The sequence below is a fragment of the Malaya genurostris genome, chromosome 1 (genome assembly GCF_030247185.1).
Source record: "Malaya genurostris strain Urasoe2022 chromosome 1, Malgen_1.1, whole genome shotgun sequence".
Classification (NCBI taxonomy): domain Eukaryota; kingdom Metazoa; phylum Arthropoda; class Insecta; order Diptera; family Culicidae; genus Malaya; species Malaya genurostris.
This window is the reverse complement of record NC_080570.1, coordinates 105,671,582-105,680,941: the sequence shown is the minus strand read 5'-3', so window position 1 is coordinate 105,680,941 and position 9,360 is coordinate 105,671,582. Positions and strand designations below refer to the sequence as shown.

The following is a 9,360-nucleotide window of genomic DNA, read 5'->3' as shown; positions in this document are numbered from 1 at the left end:
TTCATGCACATATTTAGAGCAGGTAATTAAACTTAAGTTACTTTACAATTCTGTAGGTTTCAATATAATTTAATCGCAAACTAAGCGTTAATCTAAAGATGCGGTTATGTTCATTGAAAATTCAATACAATCCAATTTAGTTTTGCATCGATGAAAGTTTTCAATCAAAATTTCGATTCAACCCATGTCTATTCCATGTTACGATTGATTTACATGGCGTGTAAATTTCATTATTTCTTTCTGTGTGGCTTTCTTATATTTAAGAAATTTTTTCAGCCTACGATAACAAATTTACATTATATTGAAGAAAGAATGAGAACTGAAATTCGACTGATTCTCCCTGAAGATGTTATTTCAGTTTCGTCTTGTCGTAGGGAAACGTGTGAAGTTGGCATTGATACTCTCTTTTGTTGCAGTGAGAGACGAAAATACTTCATTTGTTTTGGATGCGATAATTTACGAATGAGACAGCAAAAAAAATACGAATATGAGGATCAATATGATTGCTGCACTACTCAAGCAATTGTCATGTACACTGATAATTAGGCGGCAAAGTATGTCGAAACAGGTATTTCAAGAATTTTATTCAATTGTCATATTCAGGTCCCGAATATTTGATAGCAAGTGGTCACAGAGAGCATAAATCATTCTAAATTTTTAAATTAGAAATAGTATCAAAATCATTTAGGGGTGAGCCAAATTTTGTGCTAGGGCACATAACCGTTTTAATTATTTTTACGTTTCGTCTTTGACTCATCAGTGCAGAGCAGTTCAAATTGAACTGCTTAGTGCTAAACTCGGCAGTTCAATTTGAACCGCTAAGCAGACGTAAAGTTACTGCTACTTACAGAACACTTTTTGTTTTGCAACGAAGTGCAATGTCTTTTCTGACGTGCCGAACGAAAACGTGTTTTCGACTATTTCTGGCCGATGCAGGTATGGTCATTTAGGGGTGAGCCAAATTTTGTGCTAGGGCACATAACCGTTTTCATTATTTTCAGTTTAGCACTAAGCAGTTCAATTTGAACTGCTCTGCACTGATGAGTCAAAGATGAAACGTAAAAAAAAAATGAATATCAAAATGCTAAATTTGTAATAAAAGTCAAACACCTCTTCCTTAGTCTCGGAGATCACAATAAAATAATTTTGTTTTTGAAAGTATACTCTTTTTCTAGGTCTACTTTTTATTTGATCTGGCATTTTTAAGTGAAAGAGTTTGATCGGGCTGTGATAGGAATTTAGTTTTGTGAACAATTTGTGTTCTCCCGGAGAAATTTGTGTTCGCCCGGAGAAATTTGTATTCGTCTGGAGAACCGGAGACTGTTCGCCAAGCCTGCCGATTCCAGGCGAAACCCGGAAAGGTGGTAACCATAATAACATTTCTTCAACATGAATTTCACTTTGGACCCTATTTCTAGTGGCTGGTGATGAGCGGCCTTAGACCGAGCTGAATGGAAACGTTTGCTAAATACAACAAAGAATTCTGGCCTAGGCTGATAGATAAGGTCGGTTGCTAATGGTCGGGTTTGATGGCTTATAAGAGCTATACGGTTTGTAGTCATTGAACTGTTTCGTATAAGAAGTTATACAAGGCTCTAAATACGAACCATTTCCAATGTGTTGCTAAAAGCATTCATTTTACTACACCAGAAGACCACTTTGGATTGAACATGACCTTTCGGATCCATTCCGCATTACGTATAAAAGAATAAGCCAGTCGGTACAATAGATTGTACAGCGTGCTTCTACTAAGATCATCCGGAATAATTGACTACTCACTCAGAAGCATGAATTAGTGATAGTCGAAGCACATAATGGATCGTTTGATGTTCTGACTTCGGCTCTCTCTATCTCTATCCCGCTTTGTGCCAATTCTGTGGAAGCTGTATCTCGCTAGTTGTCATAAATGATTGAATCCCATCAGCAGTGAAGACCGGGTGAATTTGTGCTGACGCTGATACTGCCAGGCACAACGTTATTTGTGTTGACAGATTGGTTTTCCCATCGCAAATGCGCCTGGAAGTGCGGCTGCCTGCAGGCACAGTATAAGCGAATTGGTTTGAGGTGCCAAGTGATTGAAAGCAACCGAAACCACCAAAAAGGTTTGGCACTGTAAACATTTGCGGAAAGCGCATCGTATTGTTGGGCAAACAGAACACGAGCCGCCTGCACGGGTCGCAACGGTTTCGAAATGATGATGATGATTAAGCGGAATGATTTCACGGTTATTTGGAATCGATGATGACCGCTTCATCAAAACGGTTGGTCAGCCCGGTTCGATTAGGTAAATATTGGCTTCATTTGCGTACGAAATGTTTTTTTTCCTGAAGTCGTCATGTGTTAGTTTTCGAACGACTTTAATTGGTTGGTGTTGCCTTTGTGTTAGTATTAATTTGTGGTCAGTGAATTTGGAAAGCTTGAATTACTTCTAGAAAATTCACTCATTTGTCTCAACTTGCTCGAAAGTTGTTCTACTGACAAGTGCCTCTGTTATGCAACTGTTCACTTTGTGTTTACACCCGACGCAGTGAAAGTTTGCGCTGTTATCATTGAAATAATCAGAGCTTCCACAGTTGTTTCATCCAATCCAAATGAAAACTTTTAAAAGTAGTAAGAGAGCGAAGCAGCTTGATGGAAGAAACTTTGTTTCCCGTTGGTTCATTTCGCTATTGCTCTATTATCAATGATTTTCCGCTTGTTTTGAGAAGCTGCTGCTTTTGCTGCTGGTTCTTCCGAGGAAAGTGGCACCTTTCTGCAAATATTCATTTAGTTTGGTTCCATTGCACCTCCATTGGAGGAGGGAATGAAACAAATTTTCCGAAAATAACAATCAGGAAAGCAGCCACTACAATCCTTCAGCAAAAAGTTGCCACATCTGATCAATCGGTGTCGGTTTGGAGATGCTCTACGCATTGGCAACGAAGCGGATAAATTTTAAGTGAAAAGTTGAAATGTAGGGTTATTGGAGTCATCCCATTAGCTGAATCACCATGTTATTTTGCGGATTACTCGACTTCGGTTTTAGTATATGAGATGAAAGGAAGCATCGTTACCCTATATGGTGGAAATGTTAATGTAGACAGGATAGAGCAAAATGCAAAAATTAGCTAGCAGTTGAGTGAATTTCACAGTTGAGTGAATTTCACAGTTGAGTAACATATATGATAAGACGATTCTTAAACTTTTCTCGTATAGACAGGTTATATACTCAGTTGAAAAAACAGATTAGATAGAGTCATACACCAATCGACGCATTCCGTCGAGTAATGTCAGTGTGTGCATACCGGTTTGCACAAATGTAGGTTCAAATGAAGGGCCTTGTGGTCCCATACGGAATTTTCAAATTTGATCTGGATACGATTTCCAACATCGGAATTACTTTCTACTACTAGGATAAGGCGGTGAAGTCACCCACACAAAAATATCGAAATCTTCTTTATTGGTGGATGAATTCTAAAGATACCTTTTTGCAGTCTCGCATCCAGAGGGGGTATGGAGCTGTAGATTACACCGTAAGAATGCAGAACGATTCGCAGTATGTACGAACATAAGTAAATTCGGCATCCCATAAAGGATGCCAAACAATCTGCTAAAACCTGTTTAAGGTGAATACAGAAAGGAGTCGTTCACTCCAGGAAGAACGATGAACCCTTCTGACTATAGCTCCTTACCACATTGGGTGAAAAACGATAGAATATCCTTTAATTTTAGCTCTGCATACGCAGACTCAACCATGTAAGGAGAACCAAAAACCTGGATACGTAGTTGCGTCAATGCGGCACAGCTAAATATCAGATGATATGAAGTACCGTAATCGCATTCACACAAATCACACGAATAATACTCAGACCGTTGAATAGTAGCCATGTGATAATTGAGTTTGCAATGTCCAGTCAGAGCTCTGACCAGGATTCTGCAATGATGCTTGGAAAAATGCAGCAGACACTTTAACATTTTCAAATTCAAATCTGGTAAAACTGCTTTTGTCTGAGTGCAAGTTTGCAAGCTGCGCCAGTTTCAAATCTTGTGCTTTATCCAACTAGTTGTAAAGCTGGTTCTGGACCAACGAAATCATTCGTTGCACCAGCTCTAGCCAACTCATCAGCCAATTCATTTCCAGTAATAACATAATGGCCTGGTACCCGTAAGGAGTAAACAGCATTTGAAATGCTGAGGTCTTCAATTTTAGTTCGACATGCGATCACTAGATTCGACCGTGAATCATTCGAACTAAGCACTTTTAATGCTGCTGTCGGAACAAAAATAAATTCGTTTACCACAGATTCTCTGCTGAAGTGCCGATTGTACTCCACACAAAATCGCGTAGATTTCTGCTTGGAACACAGTACAGTATCTACCAAGTGAATGAGACTGCCCTAACCTCATTGCATGACAGAAGACACCAGCACGACCATTCAACAGAAAACCGTCCGTATAACAAACTATGTGTTCATCAAGATGTCGTTCCAAACAACCAGACAACCATTCCTCACGAAGAGGATAGCTCACATTGAATGTTTTGAAAGGGAAATTGCGTGTGAGAGTTAGGTCACTAGGAGCGAGTAAATACTCATCCCACGTAACCATTTGAGACCACAAGCGAGTGTGGCTGGTAGCACAATCTAAAGGGTTACTGTTCCAAAGCCCTGTAACCTTAAGACGGTATGCACAAGATAATGCACAGTAGCGCCTCTAGAGCAGCAGAAGGAGTTGTCGTGAATGCTCCTGTCATCGCTATTATTCCTATCCTTTGACTGAGCTGTCGCAACTTCTCCTCTCTGCCACCATACAAAACATCCACATACTCAAATTGGTCTAACAATAGTTGTGTAGATTCAATAAATGTATCTGGGTTTGAGTCCCCATGATTTTCCAAAAGCTCGTCTGCATTGGCCGAAAACCATGCAAGCTCTTTTAATCCTGAAGTCAATGTTAGCAGACCTTTTCAATCAAGAATAACCCTTTTCCAGGAGACTTGTACGGATCAAAACTCTCAACTGCCTATTTGACTGATTCAATCGTCACAGTTCTTCGAGCAAGGGCCCAAGAATCGTAACTACCTGAAAAAGTCTCGGGAAGACAGCTGATGGATCCATACATCCTGGAAAGTGAGTGTTTAAAAGATAGTGAAGTACATCACCTTCACCAGGCAAGTACTCACCATCTTAAGTTCACTCACCAAGTTCTTAAGAAACCGACATTAAAGTCCTTAGATTTCGAAAGTAATTTATTTAACCTGCCAATCTCGTTGAGACGAGAGACACAAATGAAACAAATGAACGCAGCATAGTAAAAGTAGAAGTTTTTTTAGAGCCCAACGTTTCTGTTTGATTTTTCTAAATTTTTGGTGGTTGTTCAAAGTGAAAACTACGATTTTTCACGAAAAAATCCGCCATTTTGTAGCCGTAAAACCCTCCCAAAGTAACAAAGAACGAAAAGGAAAACGTTGGGGTCTGGTTTTTTATATGTAGAAAGTGTGTGCAAAATTTGAAAAAAAATTGGTGCAGTAGTATTTGAATGACGATGGACACGGACTTTCAAACCCTGCTTTCGATGAAAACGCGTTTAAAGATTTTTGTCTATAAAATCAATGGAAACAATTAATTACTCCAGGTTGCTCGCAGGGTCTAACATTTTCAAAAAATCATATTTTTTCTTTTATAATTTATTAAAACGAAACATTTCAAGAATGTTTTGTCAAGTTTTGAAGTCAATCGAAGTAGAAATCTTGGACTTGTGCGCCGAGCTCTTGCTTCTTCGTAGAATGAGATAGCCATAGGTCCATATCTTCCAGACTTTCGTTCCAATAGGCTTGAAAATTTCACAGAAAATTCTTCAAATGTTTAACTATAAGAAGATATAACGAAACTAATAAATGATTATTCGAAAACACCGACGAAACCTACTGCATTGATAACGAAGCCCTGTACGATATCTGCTTCCGAACCCTGAAACTCACAACTCCAACCTACGGTGATCTGAACCATCTCGTCTCGCTGACAATGTCCGGCGTTACCACCTGCTTACGTTTCCCTGGTCAACTGAATGCTAATCTGCGAAAATTGGCCGTCAACATAGTACCATTCCCACGTCTCCACTTCTTCATGCCCGGTTTCGCCCGCTGACCTCCCGTGGCTCGCAACAGTACCGTGCTCTGACCGTTCCAGAACTGACTCAGCAGATGTTTGATGCTAAGAATATGATGGCCGCCTGCGATCCACGACACGGATGATACCTGACTGTTGCTGCTGTGTTCCGTGGCCGAATGTCGATGAAGGAAGTCGACGAACAAATGCTAAACATTCAAAACAAGAACAGCATCTACTTCGTTGAATGGATTCCCAACAACGTCAAGACCGCCGTCTGTGATATTCCTCCACGAGGTTTGAAGATGTCTGCCACCTTGGGGACGGGTATAGCGTGATGGGATAGTCGATGCCTTTCACGCAGCCCGCCTGGGTTCGATTCCCAACCCCGCACATAGGGTCAGAAAGATTTTCTGGTCCGAAGAGGCGAATGACCTAAGATGTTAAAGCCTCTATAATTGAAACAAAAAAAACAAAAAAAAAATGTCTGCCACCTTCATCAAAAACTCGACCGCGATCCAGTAGTTGTTCAAGCGCATCTCAGAACAGTTCACCGCTATGTTCCGTCGTAAGGCTTTCTTGCATTGGTACACTGGCGAGGGTATGGACGAAATGGAATTCACTGAAGCCGAGAGCAACATGAACGATCTGGTGTCGGAATATCAGCAATACCAGGAAGCCACCGCTGACGAGGATACTGAATTCGACGAAGAACAGGAGGCTGAAGTTGACGAAAACTAAATCTAGCTCTCAAAACACACACACACATATCCCCACACCCACGAACCTTCCTCATCAAACCTTCCTCTGAAGCAACTCTCTTCTCTCATTCCAAGCATTCTCTTTCCTCTGTGCCACTTTTCCTTCGATTAATTTCCTCGCCCAATCGCTATGTGAAACCTATTCAGAGAGAATGCAACGTTCTTTTATTTCCCGAAAGAACTATGGAAAGTGTTGATCACAGAGTGAAAAGCTACTAAAAGACATGAGGCAAAAATGAAAAACAAAGTTTAGAAATAAACGTAACCTAAAGCCGGCAAGTAGCATGCAAATTTAAAACAAAACTGAACAACTAAATCTAAAGCAGCAGAATAAAAATCGCAAATTTGTAACCACTGCCAGCTCAGCAAAAGAAAACACAAGTGTCCCTACCCGCCCCTTAACACAGCAAGGGAAAAAAAACCCAAGATATTCCGTTCACGACTGCATTGTTTACCCTCCTGCAGCCATTCAGTCACCGGCACGGAAATGCACCTTGACTTAGGAGTTCCTATTTTTGTGGCCTTTTACAACATGGAACAGGAAACCAGTGGATCAATTCTTGGAAGAAAATAAGATACAGGTAGACCGTAGCGTTATTCTTAGCCAGTTGGGAAACCGTAACCGACACTATACGGTATCTAGGCTGCTCAGAAAGCGAAGTTCATATTGATGGTCAACTTCCATGGGTGGCCATGCAGCCGCATAAAACGTTAAGTTAACAAAGCTAGAAAGCGTTGCATACGATAATGTTTTTAAATTGAGTGGTACTAATCATATGCATTATTTTGTGGAAATTATGAATGTTAAAAACCGTTATAAGGGTTAGATTTTTGCGATATACGAGTTACGATGCGTTACTTTTAAGGAATTTATACGTGTTACAAAGTGTTATATATTTTTTTTTCAATCATATAATTTATTAAGGCACACTGCTTAAGCTCTAAGATACCAAGGGCTTTTTCTAATTTTAATTAACAAATAACTTAAAACTAGGATAGTATATTAAGATAATGTAATGACTTTGGCAGATCCCGCCTTCAGCTGGCAATCGGCACCGGCCGGCGTACTGAATGTAACACGTTGGTAAGTATCTTGGTATTAGCCGCTTTTTTCTGTCCGTGTGGGTTCGCGGGGGACACCCCCAGACTACGAATACCACGCGGGTGGCCCATATTCATCTCATAGACTACAGCGGCCGTCCGTGGGTAATGATGATGATGTTACGGAGGAAAATGAAAAAAAAATATACAGAGAAGTAAATATTACGGAGAACAGAGTAAAAAGGGGATATGGGAACAAATGACTAAGAACGACAAAGATCTAATTAGTTGACATCGAGATGGTGAAAAAACGTGGGAGGGGGAAGCAGAAAATTTAGTGACAGCAGAAAGATCTTGTTAGTTTCAATGAAGATGGTGGACAGACGAGGGATGGGGAGATTCGGGCGGATGTTAGTGTCGAACCTGTGGGTGGAGTTTCTTCTTCGCATCAGTCGAGGAACAGGGGTAACTAACGCAGATTACACTTGTATATTAATGTGTTTAAGGAATTTATATATGAGTAACATATATGATATATCCCGACTCGCCAACACATCTCGAACCGGAACATCAGGTGGTCTACCTCGGGCCCTGAGGGAGTCCTTTAAAACAGACCTGGCGTCACAATACCCCACACATGACCATACGACATGCTCGATGTCCTGATAACCGTTGCCACAGGTGCAGAGACCGCTCTCCATGACCCCAATACGCCGAAGATGTGCGTTGAATGTGTAGTGATTAGACATGAGCCGAGACATAACACGAATGAAATCGCGACTCACGTTCATCCTCCTGAACCAAGGTTTCGTCGATACCCTAGGGATAATGGAATGTAGCCATCGTCCCAGTTCGTCATTACTCCATGAAGTTTGCCAACTTTCAAGTGCTCTTCGACGAGAAATACTGAAAAATTCATTGAAGCAGATTGGTCTTTCATAAATATCACCTTCTAATGCGCCCACTTTAGCCAATGAGTCTGCCTTTTCATTTCCCGGAATGGAACAATGTAAAGGTACCCAGACTAACGATATTGAATAAGACCGTTCAGATAAAGTTCGCAAGTGTTCCCGTATTTTCCCCAGGAAATATGGGGGATACTTTCCTGGCTTCATTGCCCGGAGAGCTTCTATTGAGCTTAGACTGTCCGTGACAATGAAGTAATGGTCTTTGGGCAACGTTTCAATGATCTCGAGGGTGTACTGAATAGCAGCTAATTCTGCGACGTAAACTGAAGCCGGATCACTGAGTTTGTACGAAGCGGTGATGTTCTGATTGAAGATGCCGAAGCCTGTGGACTCGTTGATGTTTGATCCGTCAGTGTAAAACATCTTTTCACAGTTGACTGTTCTAAATTTATTATAAAAAATATTTGGGGCCACTTGAGGGCGCACGTGATCCGGAATTCCACGAATCTCTTCTCTCATGGATGTGTCGAAAAACACAGTAGAATCAGAAGTATCCAACAAATG

At 40.8% G+C, this 9,360-nt stretch overlaps 1 pseudogene; it reads left to right on the top strand.

Moving 5' to 3' along the window:
* The first annotated feature begins 5,882 nt into the window (after nt 1-5,882).
* Nucleotides 5,883-7,228, top strand: LOC131427367 (tubulin beta-1 chain-like; annotated as a pseudogene).
* Nucleotides 7,229-9,360: the final 2,132 nt, after the last annotated feature.